Raw genomic sequence first — 16042 nt, 5'->3', positions numbered from 1 at the left:
TATACAACTGGTAGCATGTTACAGACCACCCTCCCAATCTCAGGAACCCCACTCAGCCTTCCTGAAGACATTAGAGGATATGAATGTATCACAAAATACCATCATACTGGGAGACTTCAACTACCCTAACATAGATTGGGTACATTATTCTAGCCCTAACACCCTAGCCCAAAGGTTCCTGGAATTCATAAATTCAAATGCACTGGAATAACTAGTCACCTCTCCCACTAGGGGAGATAATATACTAGACCTGATCATCACAAACATGGGGACAAAATGCTCCACACCGGAGGTATACCCCTCACTAGTGAGATCTGACCACAAACTAATCACCCTGGATATACATATCCCACCTCCACCCCCAGCACAAAAGACCACAGTGAAAAACTTTTCAAAAGCAGACTTCACTCTTCTTAAGACTGAGATGGTATCCTTTAAGCCCACTGGGCCAGTGGATACCACATGCCACAATGCTGAATCCTTCACAAATGCTTTCTATGGACATCTCCAAGAATGCATGGATCATGCAATCCCAAATAAATCCAAGTCCCTCTCCACCAAAGGCAAGCATCCTGTCTGATGGACCTCAGCCATTAACAAATTGTATAACAAAAGAAGGAAGCTACTGCACGACAGAGCAAAATCCCATAAAGGGAAGACATCTCTGATCAACACTAGCAGAAAACTACGTTCTCTCATAAAAACATCCAAGGCCAACTTTGAGAGAAAAATCGCTAAGGACACTAAAGATAACCACAAAGCCTTCTTCAGCTATGTTAGAAACCTGGGCGGAAACCCTCAGATATGCTCAGAGTTAGTTCACAACAACAAACAATACACTGAACCCACAGATATTGCCAACATTCTGGCTGACAGGTTCAGTGCAAATTTCTCCCCTCCCTCACCCGCAAAAGAAGAAATACTTATCCCAGCTGAATGTAATCTCCCTGTCAACTCAGATGTCCAGGTGAGAGCTGCCCTCAGCAAAGCAAAAAACACAGCATCAATGGGACCTGACGGTATCCCGGGTTGCGTGCTACATGAACTCCAAGAGGAGCTAAACCCGCACATAAAAATGCTATTTAACCTTAGCCTTACTACAGGATATGTACCTGAACACTGGCATACAGCAACAGTGGTCCCACTCCACAAAGGGGGTACCTCTACAGACCCTGGGAACTACCGCCCCATAAGCTTGACCAGCCTGGTCTGCAAAGCTATGGAAAGAATCATTATGAAACTCATAAACAGAGACATTGGGGACCTACAGACACTTGACCCCACCCAGTTAGGCTTTGTAAAGGGCAGATCCTGCCTTTTGAACCTGGTTGACTTTTTTGAAACAGTGACTAGAGCCATTGATGATGGCAAAGCAGTCCATACAGCCTACCTGGACTTGGCTAAGGCCTTCGACACAATACCCCACTCAGGCATCATAGATAAGCTCAACAGCTTAAATATAAACCCTTATGTCACTAGATGGGTTGCAAACTGGCTAAAGGACAGAATCCATAAAGTTAAAATCGCTGGAGCAATGTCAGACTCAAAGCCAGTCACAAGTGGTGTCCCACAGGGATTTGTCCTGGGACCCCTCTTGTTCGGCATTTATTTCTCAGATATTAAAGCAAACATGGGAGGGTTGTGGCTGACAAAATTCACAGATGACTGCAAACTGGGCGCCATAGTCGATACACCAGCGGACACATACATCCTACAAAAAGGCCTCACAGAAACGGACAACTGGTGCCGGAGTCATGGCCTTAAACTAAATGCCAAAAAATGTATAGTCATCCCCTTTGGGAAAAACAAAGTACCCACAAATTATCACATAGACAACAACCCACTGAATTCGGAAAAAGTAATCAGAGACCTAGGGACCCAAGTCGACAGCGACCTCTCATTTGACACCCACATTGCCAAAGTGGTTAGAAAAACATTCTACCTTGCACACCTTATCATGAAGGGATTCACATCCAGATCCAAGGATGTCATTGTACCCCTATACTCCTCCCTCATCAGACCCATGATTGAGTACAATGCCCCATTTGGTATGTACCTCACCCGGCATTTGCAACAGCTGGAGAGACCACAAAAGTACCTCACCAAGAGGATCAAGGGTCTCCAACATATGTCTTATTCTGCCAGACTAAAGAAACTCCAGCTCTATTCAGTACCATACCGCCTGCTCAGAGGTGATCTCTGCCTGACGTACAAGGCCATGTCCAATCAGGAACTGATGGACATGCTCCACCTCAAAAAATCCAAATCCATCAGAACCACGAGAGCTAAAGACTTAAACCTCGGCACAAGTATGAATAGGACATGCTGGAGGGATAGATTCATAACCCAGAGGCTTCCCATGCTCTGGAACAAGATCCCAGTTCATGTTAGGCAGAGCCCCTCACTGACTCTCTTCAAGAGAAATCTTGATGAGTGGATGGGAGATCGTAAGTTTACCCCAGGGGTCACATCTGTGTCACTACTAGACAGGGGCACAGTAAACTAATTCTATTATATGAGGGGACCTTCACTGAGTCACTACTAGACAGAGGCACAGTATTCTAAATCTATTCTGTGCATTTTTGTACCATTTTATGGGGTGGCGAAAGCCACATCACTATGGCTAGGCTTACAAATGCCCCAGGGCAGATAGCCTAGTACTAAACCATGAAACTATGAAACTATGAGATCCAAAGGCCTTCAGGTACATGGACTCCTCTGCTGAAGGGTTGGTGGACTTACAGCTGCCTCTTTGTTTATGCATTTCTAAGATGTCTCCAAAGGAGACATCATCAGGAGGCGACCATGGGGACGCTTTGGCTTCCTTGAGGTCCATATCCAAAGTGACAGACTCCTCTGGGGAGTCTAAATGCTTCCTCTTACATAGTCTCTTTGAAGGGACCTCTTCAGAGGGGTACTCTGGAGAGGTTTCAGAAGAGTGGAGGGCTCCCTGTGGGGCATCCTGAGGCCTAGGATCTCTGCGTCCCTGTGGATGCAAGGGTATAGAGGCAGACACCGGTGTCTTTGGGCGAAGAACATCCAGAGATGACCACAGAACTGCCTGTGGAGACAACACTCTCCTCATCACTTCAAAATCCCCCTGCCCCTGATCCGAGGAAATCCATGGATCCAAAGAGCTCGAGGGAATCCCCGGAATCAAGGAGGATGGCTTCAAGGCTGCAGTAGGAGCCAAGCTCACTCAAGCCAATGCCCCGAAAGGCAAGCGTGGACCCGACAATTGTCTGATCTGACTCGCCTCCCTGGACCTTTTCGGAGATCGTCAGCTCCTAGACTCCTTGAACTCTGATGGTGCTGAGGACGTTAGAGGAATGATCAGATCTGAAGATCCCGTAATAGGTCTCGGTTCTGAGGGTTCCACCAATATCAGCTCTGGACATTCCGGCTCTGAAGTCTGAGGTCAGATTGGAGGAGGAATTGAAGTAGAAGGGGAGGATGTGGTCAGATCCAAAGCCCCAGGGGTTGGATCCGATAACAGCTTGGCCAACGCTGGTGTCCTTAATAGCCTCTGTACCACTCAATCCACATCATCATCAGATAGGCTCCTGGAGGACCGAGTGGAGGGGGCTGGAGACTTGGAAGGCTGGAGTATAGGAGATGTAAGAGTAGGGGAGAACACCTCCAACACAAGGGACCGGCTCCACAACTTAAACTCCACCGACACTGAGACTGATGGTGTCAGAGCAGTAGATATCTTGGATCCGACAGTCTTAGGATCCAGTGAGGAACATTTTGTAATTTTTTTTGGAAGGCTCCATTGGAGCACTGGAAGAGGAAGATCTCTTCCAAGATTTGTCAGATCTAGAAGAAGGAGACTTGTCAAACTTTGACGAACCTGGACCTTCTTGTATTGCTTCCAAGAAGGGTTTTTTTAAAGATTTCTTACGATTAATTTGTTCTTCCTCTCCAGAAGAGCCCTGTGATTGAAGGAATGACAAACTAAACAAGACTCTTGGAGGTGAACAGCTCCTAGGCAATACAAACAAATAGTGTGTCTATCAGCTAAGGACATTTTCTGTCCACATTTCTCACATTTTTTGAAACCAGAGGGTTTCAAATCTTTAGAAGATATTTCATTCACAGAGAAAAACATGAAGCACAAAAGCTAGAATAGTTATTTTTTTAACAATAACAATAACAGCAACAACAGCAACCACAACAGTAGTTCAACAATCAACTACAATTGGAAAGGAGAGGAGAAAGGGGAGGGCGCAGCCCTCTAACGTAAATGGGCTACGCCTGGAAGAGTAAAAGAAGGGGGAAGACCTTTAACTTAAATGGGCAAAAGTAAAGTAGTTCTCTAACTTAAGCAAACTAACTTTAACAAATTTTAAAGAAAAAATAAAGGTAAGAAGAGCCCTCTAACTTAAAAGGTTCTAGTACAGGTGTTAGATAGAAGCCAGGATAGGGAAAATAAGGCCTAATGGAAAACAACGGCAAATGGCAGCAAAGATCAGCAGAACAAAACAAAAATAAACTAGCACCAAACTAGTTATGTAAAGCAATAATAATAATAAGCAATTTTTAATAATAATGATAATAATAAAGGAGAATACTTAGCTAGAGCCAGTAGAAAGCACACACTCTTTTTTAGCAGCAAACGAGATTTGGAGAACTTTCCTAGTGCATGCTGGGATATGGTTTAGCCACGAGCTAGTGGAAGACCTCGAGCTTGTATATAAGGTCGAGTCTGATCTGACGATCAGATCCGAACCCATCCTGGTAAGAATGATAGGACAACAACACATCTGTTTATTCACAGCTTAATGAATATTATATGTGGAGTTACTTTTTTGTTTGGGACCTTAAGTGTATTATCTCTTGTGTGGGAAACTTTTATTGAAACTTATTTTCCACTTGTTTTGTGACAGTTTTACAACATCAAGAGATCTACATAAAATATTCTTTCTATTATCATGGAGTAATCAACAGGCAGCTGAATGCTCTCCTTATCCCACTCAAGATGGACATAGTAAGGCCGAAAACAGGACAAATTCTATGGGGTGCCAGGCTAAATAGATCAGATGTCAGCTTTGTTGATTCCTGTTTGGTATTCAGCACAGATCGTGCCATTGTAAAGACTACTCATGAAACAAACAAACATGACTGTTAAGAAAATCCATTCTGAAAATGTAGCTGTAAAATTTTAACTCATGGGAAAGGTTAAATCCCTAAAAGTACTTGTTTTCAGTTTTACTCTATATGGAATCCTACTTGATGGTGACACTCAAGGGTGGCTTCTATTTTGACAGGACAAAAAGAAAAATTCTCCCACCTTTTCTGTCAGTCAACGAGACTTAAAGGAATGGTACAACAAGACTTAAAGGAGTGGTGCAACAAGATTTAGCAGAGTGGTACAACAAGAATTAGAAGAGTGTTACAATAAGAATTAGAAGAGTGGCACAATAAGAAATAGAGGAATGGTACATCAACACAAAGGAGTGGCACAAGAATTAGCAGAGTGGTACAACAAGAATTAGAAGAGTGGTACAATAAAAATTAAAAGAGTGGTACAATAAGAATTACAAGAGTGGTACAATAAGAATTAAAAGAGTGGTACAATAAGAATTAGAAGAGTGGTACAATAAGAATTAGAAGAGTGGTACAATAAAAAATTAGAAGAGTGGTACAATAAGAATTAAAAGAGTGGTACAATAAGAATTAAAAGAGTGGTACAATAAGAATTAGAAGAGTGGTACAATAAGAAATAGAAGAGTGGTACAATAAGAATTAAAAGAGTGGTACAATAAGAATTAGAAGAGTGGTACAATAAGAATTAGAGGAATGGTACATCAACACAAAGGAGTGGCACAAGAATTAGAAGAGTGGTACAACAAGAATTAGAAGAGTGGTACAACAAGAATTAAAAGAGTGGTACAATAAGAATTAGAGGAATGGTACAACAAGAATTAGAGGAATGGTACAACAAGACTTAAAGGAATAGTACACAAAGAATTAAAGGAACAGTACAACACAAATTAAAGAAATGGCACAACACGACTTAATGGAGTGGTATAACAAGAATTAGAAGAGTTATACAACAAGAATTAGAGGAGTGGTACACAGCAGCCTTGTAGTAGAATGTCCGATGGCCTTGAAAATGCACTGTTCCTAACTATGCTCTGTTGTGAACTTACAGATGGTGACTCAAAGAGTGACACTCTTCAGATAATCTACCACAGATTATTATTTCTTGTGTGATGAAATTAATTCCACAAACTCTGTCAAAAAGGAATAAAATAACTAATTCAAAATGAGAGACTTAACAGCATCCTGTGATCAGCTACAAAAAAGCAACTGGCAGACTGCTTTATAAAGGGGGAGGGGTGATACCCACTGGCTTCTACAAGCACATGATGAAGGAATATGGTATGATGGCTACTGAACTGCTGTGCAGAATGTTAACCTATTTTTTCTTTATAGATGGAGGAGGAGGAGACTGTTAAATCTACAGTAATTTCCTTTGTTTGATACTTTTTACTGCAGTATCTCTTCTATGGGAGAATTTTATTCCAGCTATTTTCAATTTGCTTTATAATAGTTCTGTAACAGTGTTTTGACTTTCTGGCCATGACTATGTACTAGTTTACTGTGGTTTAGACTATGTCAGTGTATGTGGTATTTGTGCAGCTTGGGTGTTCAAAACAAAAATCTCCACGTGTCTTCAAAACTTAACTAGTCTGGTCAACCTTTGAATTGAAAACAGTACAACAGATGGAGCCTATCCTTAGACAAACAGACAACTTCCTAATCAGAGGCCAGCATAACTCACTGAAAGACCTCTTAACAGGACAATAAAAAGCATAATTTCCTCATTGATTGTGGACCCACACCCAAGTATTCCGGAGAGCAGCCTTTGGATAACAATTGTACCAATCAGTAATCCTGATGTGGAAAGACCAAATTCTTCATAACCAGAGCACCATATCAAGCATGAGCTTCATCCTGCAGGGTTTGATTCAATTGGTCTACATTTTAATTAACCTGGTCTGTCCCTCTTGGTATAACCTATTTTCAGGGGAAAGCCAAGGTGGTATTCATACTGAATAGGGAATATTTAGCTGGGATAGAGGATGAGACTCGATAAAGAAAAAGAAAAGGTTGACCATATATTGATTACATCCATATTGTTCTTTTGGAAAGAAAGATGTATAACAAGCAATAAAATCTGAACAATGCAATTAAAAAAATAAGATTTTGGTTGTGACAGGCAAGGTTGGGGGAGCTGACAAACCTTTTTTTTTCAATAATATATATCTGATATATCTATCTTTGGGCCCACCCTGTGAAATAGAGCACTATGACGCCATGACCCACCTCTACAGTTTTGCATATAACCTCCACTATGGCCTTGCACCCTCAAACCTGCAATGCACTCTGCTGGGCTCTCCACTAACACATGGCAGCACAGAGGCCAAACCCGTCCTTAGCATGTTACCCACTCCCTCACTCTCCACAGAGAGGAGAGCAGGCACAGCCAATTCACTACTCTCCCTCATCTCTTTGTCTCCTCAAGTGCTGGGGCCACTAATCTAATCCTGGTCACCAGGGTCATAGCCAGAGCTTCTTCCCTCTACATAATGAGGACGACTCTCATGAGTCATTTACTAGCCAAATTTTCTTCTGTGATGTTTAAACCCATGCTGATGAAATTCTGTGCTCTGTACATATGCCACAGTGCTGCCCCTCCAGAAAGGCTTAAAGGATGACTTTTGTCCAAACCCTCCTCTACAATAAAAAGAAAATAATGCATATCCCCCTCAATGCAGGGACCTGGAGGAGACAAGAAAAATGAGACAAAAATACACCAGCACAGCCCACAAAGCATGAGGGTGGCTTTCTGTTCTTAAAAAGTCACATCTTCTGATAAGACAGCCCTTTGAGGCAAGCCTGACTCCTAAATGTCATGCCACAGGCTGCAGCTCTGAGATCATAACAAGATACAATGTAGACATGCTCATTAGTACGTCAAAATGTCTTAGGTGCATTGTTTAAAACATGAGTAACTTTCTTCTCTTCATCCACCACCCTCACGAGCACTTATGGTATTAAGCATTGCTTGCTGGACTGCAGCATTTTGCTTCATAACCATAAATAGCAGGCATTTCATTTTAAGCCCATAAATAAGCTGGGAACTTCCTTCATTATTTCATCCATTTATACTTTAGACTGTCTTTTTTATTACATTTAGTTTAGATTTCTTTACATAAAATTGTCCTGAATTTAAAAAAAATCTAAACCATAGAGTAAAAAGGTGACAGAGACAAACCATTCAGTAAAAACTGTGAGAAAGACCCTGCCCTGCTAGAGCCTTTGCTGTGTAATACCTTAAAACTCCCATCAACAAAACATTTCTAGTTTTAGCAAAACTGGTGGAGAAAAGGTTTTCTCCAAATTAAGTCTATCCTACAAGTACAGATTTCCTATAGAGGATGACAATACAGGTACCCTTCAATTTAACTACTAACCTATCCTTATAGCCTAGATAATTGACAGACTCAGTAGGGTTAAGTGAGAATCAGTCACAGTTTTGCAGGAACGGGCTGAAATAGACTCGAGCTACTGCACTGCCAAGTCTGTGGCTCTCTAGTCAGAGGTTATGACTTCTGTAGAGACAAGAATGGGGAAAATAATATGTCTAGTTACAGTTTTCATAAAAGTGGTGAAACATATTTACCTTGAAAGTGTGAAAATCACTAAGATTAAGATCTAGGCAGCAAAATACTGAGCTAATACATGGTCAACATGCCAAATCATATATTTTTACCAAGGTATGCAGCAAGGCTAAATAGATTTCATATTTTTTCATGGAAATGTTTAAAGAAAGATTTCTATATCCCAAGCATACTGGTAAGCGTATTCCCAGGAGACAACCCTTAGTGCCAGATATGAAAATGTATCAGTTAGTTGTCTGAAGCACATACTCTGGGAATATGGTGACCTGAACACTTGAGGTGTGCCCACCAGGACCTATACTATAGGAATACCTTATTTCACAAAAAAAAAATGAAAATCTGTATTCAGTAGTTACATATTTACATATACATGTACATTATATGGAAACAAAAGAAAGCATTTCCAACCTCTTCTGTCAAAATTAATAATTGATCTTAAGTACTTCATTCATTTTTCTCTACTTATAATACATTGCCTCTTTCTCTCCAAATAAATCTTAAACATGAAATGTAACAACTCTTTTTCTTTATAAAATTTCTTCCCATAATTTCCATGTAACAACACATTTATCCTAACTTTTTCTACAAAATAATTTTTTACAAATGTTCTGTTATCTTCCCCAAAAATCTTACACTCTATTATATTCAAAAGAAAAATGAAGGTGCAGCGAAGTGATTGTGTGATTGTCATGCTGGTCTTGATGCTATTATCCTCGTGGTAGGCTGAGGGCAGGGTGAAAATGAAATTACACTACTATCATTAGTGTTACTAGATGTTACCAGCAAAAAAAAGAAGTTATGTCTTACCATAATGTTCCATTTATATCATTGATCCTCGTTCAGTCATTATGCCTGGGTTATCTGTTCCGACCTCGGAACCGAGCCGGCCATCTTCCAAGCTCGCGACAGCCACAAACTCTCGAGCTAAACTCTTACCCACAATTCCCCTCTTCCTGTTACCTCAGATTGAGTTTGCAAGTCAAAGGAAGTAGAGGCTACCTCTGGTCAAAGGACCTAATGGAACTGGATAATGAGATCCACTATAAGCCTCAGGAGGGGGAAGAAGGGAGGGTCGTAATGACTGAACGAGGATCAACAATACAGATGGAATGTTATAGCAAGACATAACTTCTTTATCTGATATTGTTAATCCTCGTTCATTCCTTACACCTGGGACAGAGTCCCCAGCTACCTTTATTCCTGGGAGGCTCTCATGGAAGAACATTCCTGAGCACCACTGAACCAAAGGATGATCTTCCTCTGGAGGCCAAATCCAATTTGTAATGGCTGATGAAGGTATGAGGTCTACCCAAGTTGCAGCTGCACAAATGTCAGGTAAAGAAGCTCTAGCATGGAAGGCAGCAGAAGTTGCGACCAACCTAGTGGAATGAGCCCTAACGGCTGTAGTCAGAGGGATATCGTGAGTTTTGTAAATAAATGTTACACAGTCTTTTAACCATTTAGCCAATGTGACCTTAGAAACAGCACATCCAAGTCTAGGATCAAAATAGGCCAGGAATAGCAGATCTGATTTGTGAGAAGCCTTAGTTCTGTCCAGATAGAAACAAATTTGCCTGTGAATGTCAAGGGTATGTAGACAATACTCTCCTCTGTTAGAATGATTGGGAAAGAAAACTGGCAATTCAATGGATTGGTTAATGGACATTTCAGAGATCACTTTTGGCAGGAAGGAAGGATTAGTTCTCAATGACACTCTATCTTTATGAAAGATTAGGTAAGGCCGTTTGATGCATAGAGCTTGAAGTTCAGAGATACGTCTGGCAGAAGTAATGGAACAAAGTTTTCAAGAAAGAAACTTGAGGTCGCATGAAAAAGCTGGTTCAAAAGGGGACGTAGTCAAAGCTTGCAGGACTAAAGACAGATCCCATGGCTGGCTAGGTTCTCTAAAAGGGGGTTTCAAATGATTTATGCCTTTTAGAAAAGTCTTGCATAATTTGTGTGACATAAGAGAAGAGTCATGGACACCATTGTGAAAATTAGATATTGCGGCCAAATGAACTCGAATGGTAGAAGTAGATAGGCCAGATTGGAATAAACTGGATAGGTACTCCAGTACTACTGGCACTGGTGCTGAGAAAGGGTCTATCTGTTTTTCCTTCAGCCAACTGGTAAACCTTTTCCACTTGCTGAGATAAGTAGTTCTGGTGGAAGACTTACGAGATGCAATACGAATGTCACATACTGGGGAAGAAAGATCAGTCTGCCTGGCAATCACTGGAAGTGGAGGAGCCAAGCTGTGAGCTTCAGGCTGTTCAGGTTGGGGTGAATCAGGTTCTGCGGATGGGAGATCAAATCCAGAGTTGGATCGAGAATCCATGGTTGATCTAGCAGGTAAGGCCATAAGAAGGGGAACCAAATTTGCCGAGGCCAGTATGTTATGACGATTATCTTGCTCTTCAATTGGCGGGCTTTCTTCAGGAACTGGGGAATGAGAGGGAGAGGGGGAAAGGAATAAAGCAGACCTGAGGGTGAATCGTGGACTAGAGTATCCCTGGGTGAATGTACCCGAGGGGGAATCAGGGTGAAGTAATTGCTGCATTTGTAGTTGGTTGGGGATGCAAAAAGGTTGCAGCAAGGGAGACCCCAGCGGTTGAAAATCTCCGCCACTATAAGAGGATTCAGAGACCACTCGTGTCGTTGCAAAATGCACCTGCTCAATCTGTCTGCTATCACACTGGAACTCCCAGGAATATGCATTGCTAAAAGAAAGCGGTTGGTAGCCATCGCCCATTGCCATATCCTCATGGCCTCTCGACAAAGTGGGTAGGATTTGGTTCTGCCTTGTTTGTTGATGTACCAGACTACAGCCATGTTGTCCAATTGTATTGCAATAGTCCCTGATAGAAAGAGGGGATGAAATGCTTGCAACGCTAGAAGCACCGCCCTCTGTTCTGGGACATTTTTATGCAGATGAGCCTCTAGGTCCGACCACGTGCCTTGGACTGTCTTCCCCTGAAAAAGCCCCCCACCCCACCCCATCAGGGAGGCATCCATGGTCACTGTGGCTTTGGGCTGTTGGGGTGTGAAGGGGCGAGACCATTGTGACGGGTTCTGCGACATCCACCAAATCAAGTCTTGTCTGCATCTCTGAGACACCCGAATCTGGGATGAGAGAGGAAACTGAAAAGGGTACCACTGGGTGAGTAGTAACCATTGTAAAAGCCTCATGTGGAACCTCGCGAGGGGAACAATGGTGATGGAAGCTGCCATGGAACCCAACAGCTGGAGAACAGAATGTGCTGTTGATCTTTCCCTTGAGAGGATGGGTATGAGTTGTTGTTTTATCCTTAAGATTCTGTGCTCTGGAATCGATGCTGTGCAGTTCTTTGTATCCAATAGGACCCCAATGAATTCTATGGATTGGGATGGGGATAGGTTGGATTTTTGCCAGTTTACAGTTCTACCTAGCCTTTCTGCGGTGTGAAGAGAGTATGCCAAGGCTTTTTCCAATACATGTCTGATGGGGGCGGTGATGAGCCAGTCGTCTAGGTAAGGAAACATCCAGAATCCTTGTAGTCGCAGGTGAGCTGTGACAACTGCCATGCACTTGATGAACACTCTGGGGGTTGTAGAGAGTCTGAAAGGCAGTACTCGAAACTGGTAATGACTGGCTCCCACACGGAAGCAAAAGAATCTTCTTGATGGTCTGTCCACCTTTATGTGGTAGTACACATCTTGAAGATCTATAGAGCACATCCAATCGCCTGCCTCCAAGAGTGGGAGGATAGACTGTATTGTAACCATCTGGAATTTCTGTACTTCTACAAATTTGTTTAGCACACTGAGATCCAAAATCGGTCTCCAGTCCCCGGTGTTTTTTGGCACTAAAAATAATCTTGAGTAGAATACAGATCCTATCTGGTCTGGTGGGACTATTTGGATGACTCTCTTTCTTAGCAGCACTGAAATTTCGAATGCTGCTTCTATCCTTTGACTGGGTGGAACGTCAGGTAAGCTCCTTGGGGGGGGGGGCAAAGATCGAAGGGAATATCATAACCTCTGGTTATTATCTCTTGTACTCAAGAATCGGTGGTAATGGTTAGCCAGGCAGAAGGGTACAAAGAGAAACGACCCCCAACCACTTCCAGAGGAAAGCAGTTGGGCCACTCTTCAGGAGCGCTGGTAGGACTGGCAAAAGAAAGAATCTCTGGAACCCTGGTTACGCAGACCTCCTCTGCCCCGAAAGGGGCATCTTCCATATGAGTTTCCCCCTCTGCCTCTAAAGGAAAACTCAGCTCATGTGTCATGGAAAGAACCCTGAGACTTTTTGTGCCAAATCTTCCTACTCTTCTGGTTTCTGGAGAAAGCCCATTGAGGGGAAGAATAGTGGACACCCACAGCAGAAAGGGTCTTACCATCCTGTTCACACCTAGCCAGTGTGTCTTTAACCTTGGGTCCAAATAATGAAGAGGCTTCAATGGGAGTGTTCAGAAAGGAAGCCTTGAAAGCTTCTGCAAAATCACACAAGCGCATTCAGGCATGCCATCTCATGACTATGCCTACACCTGCTGCTCTAGCTGCTCCTTCTGATGCATGAGAAATCAGGCGCATGGAGGAGTGAGAAATCGATTCAAGGATGACTAACTGTGAGACCACTTTGTCCCTGACCTCATCAGACACAGCTCCGGCCAAAGTTTCAGAGAGCTCAGAAATTAAGTCTCTTTGAAGCCTTTCAGGGACCTGACTGCAAAGGTCACTGATGCAAAGGTATGCTTCCCTAATCTGTCCAGCGCCCGGGACTCTTTGTTGGGTGGGTGGACGGTCTGGCTTTCCTCCACCAGATCCTTCTTTGTTGCGGCCGCCACCACCAAGGCATCTACAGGAAGACCTTTGGACCAGTAAGGCTCACTATCCGGAGGGGACAAGATTTTATCTGGTCTGTGGGGAATGGCGTCAATGGCATCAGGAGCCTTCCATGCATGCTGCACGACGAGCCAGACAAGGTCGTCGGCAGGTGAAGTAATCCAAGAGGTAGGGGGCCAGGCATGAATGGCCTGCAGGAACACAGACTCTTCAGAGGTCAGGTTAGAGGGCCGCCAGTCACCTCTCTGCTTAAGTATTTCAAGGATATCTCCAAAGGATACCTCAGAAAGTGACCGGGGGGACCCTTCCCCATCATCAAAGTCTGTGTCTTCCGTGAGGGACTCTTCTGGTGAGTCCACATGCTTCCTCTTACATGAACTCTTGCAATGAACTTCCTCAGGGGAGAATCTGGGGAAGACAGTGCAAAAGAGGCCTCCAGTGGGAGTGTGCCCTGAGGCCCTTGTACCCGGTGTCCACTAGGGGTGCCTTGTGTAAATTGTGGTCTAGAGGAGGATGGGGGCACTGATACCACAGGATTGCCAACAGACGCAAGAGCCTTCTCCATGAGTTGGAAGCCTGGTCCACCTGAGGAGGTCACACCTCGCTCAAGCAAATCAGCCCACCGACTTGGAGTCCCTGGATGGCTGTGAAAAACAGTAGTACATATGTCACAGCTAGCATCCAGAGCAGTGACTGGAGGGACAAGTCTCCCCTGCCACAAAGGCAACTGCGACTCCTTAGTGAGGTTCAGGAAAGGAGCCGAACTGAGGGAAGTCTGTGCTACAGCAGGGGGCTTCAAAGGCAATGAAGAAGGAGAATAAGTAGGAGTCTTTGGAGAAGGGTGTTCACCTTCAAAGGAAGAGTAATTCCTGGAGGGTTGGATACCTCTGGCCAAAAGCAATTGATCCACAAGATGCACCACATCATGTTCCGAGAGGCTTCTAGTGGATCTCATAGATATAGCTGAAGGGGAGCCAGGTCTATCCAAGGATGCAGGAAACTCGGTGCCCACAAAGGGGTCTTTGGACGGTGCTAAAATAGGTATCTGCACTGAAAACAACGGAGCCGTTAAAGCTTGTACTACTGGTGTCAGCACCGAGGAAATCATCGGTGCCAAAGGTAAGGTCTGCACTGATGAGGTCGGTGCCGAAGTGGTAGTTGGCACTATGGTAGGTGCTGAAAGAGTCTGTGCAAAAAACGAGGTTGTCGGTACCGAGAGAATAGTCGGTGCCGTGAAAATTGGAGTCGAAGCAGGAGCGGACGTTAGAACAGTCATCGACGCTGGAAAGGTCTGCATTGAAGAAAATGTCAGAGCCAGTAAAGAAGTCTGAACCGAGGGGCCCCTCGGTTCCGATGAGGTGTAGGGCACAAAACTCAGTGTCGAAGTAACGGATGGTGCCGAAGGCTTCAGTGCCGAAGATCCAGGCACTGTAAGCCTTGAGGCCAAGGAAGTCAAATCCGAACTAGAAAGCTTGGCTTTCTTAGGTCTCAGTTCCTTGTTGTCCCCAGCAGGAGACGACGGGAGAGACTTGGCCTTCTTGTGTTCATCTCTCTTCTTATGGGAACTAGGAGGGGTTGAAGCCTCTGACCCAGAAATAGCCTCGGAAAAGGAAGATTTAAGTAGTCCCTTTAAAATCAGATTATTTTTCCTTTCCACCAAAGTCCTGTTAGAAAAATTATCACAAATCCCGCAAGGTGGGTCAACAGTCAAGTGAGGCACACCCAAATATAACGCATGTGCATCCGAAATAGGCAATTTATGCCCACAATCCACACATCTTTTAAATCCCGGACCAACTTTTTTCTCAGCCATGATAGGAGGAAGAAAGGAAAGGAAGGAAGAAGGTACCAACAATGGTACAAGAAATACCCAAAGGTAAAGCAGGAAAGATTTTACCAATGATGGTAAAGGCGTTACCTCACGGTAAGAAGAAAGAAGGGCTAGAAAAAAAACAAAATAGAGTTGTTAGATGCGATAGGGTAAGAGATAAGTATTTAACAAAATTAGAACTGAGAATAACTGCAATACGATAATGTATAATCAAAGAAGTTTTACTTAGCTCAAGAGAAGTGGCTTGACATGACTGAATGGCGATGCAGCAAACAAAATCTGAGGTAACAGGGAGAGGGGAATTGTGGGTAAGAGTTTAGCTCGAGAGTTTGTGGCTGTCGTGAGCTTGGAAGATGGCCGGCTCGGTTCCGAGGTCGGAACCGATAACCCAGGCATAAGGAATGAATGAGGATTAACAATATCAGATGGTCTATTATAAGAAAGTGGAAATCACCTCCTGCCCCCACTGATGCAGGGATGTTATATAATATTATATAAATATCTACGCAACTGAGAGCTTCTTGGAAAAAAGTAAGACAGCGGAGGACAAGGTAACAAACTGGCCCCCTGGTTAATGACAGCCTTTGAAGATGAACAACAAAGACCGTTCAGCATAGGTGTACTAAGAAAGGAGGTAACCCTGTGTATTTACTGGACAGTCAGTAGGAAGTATGACATCAGTGACTTTTGTCAG

General features: G+C 43.5%; 1 protein-coding gene across 1 annotated transcript in view; it reads right to left on the bottom strand.

The window, feature by feature from the left end:
• The window catches only part of HMCN1 (hemicentin 1), a 5606893-nt gene that overhangs the window by 1044881 nt on the left and 4545970 nt on the right, over positions 1–16042 (bottom strand). The window lies entirely within an intron of this gene.

Source organism: Protopterus annectens, chromosome 10.part0 (assembly GCF_019279795.1).
Source record: "Protopterus annectens isolate FY-2018-M chromosome 10.part0, PAN1.0, whole genome shotgun sequence".
NCBI classification, from domain to species: Eukaryota; Metazoa; Chordata; order Ceratodontiformes; family Protopteridae; genus Protopterus; species Protopterus annectens.
The sequence above is the reverse complement of the archived record's forward strand: the minus strand, read 5'-3'. Positions and strand labels throughout refer to the sequence as shown.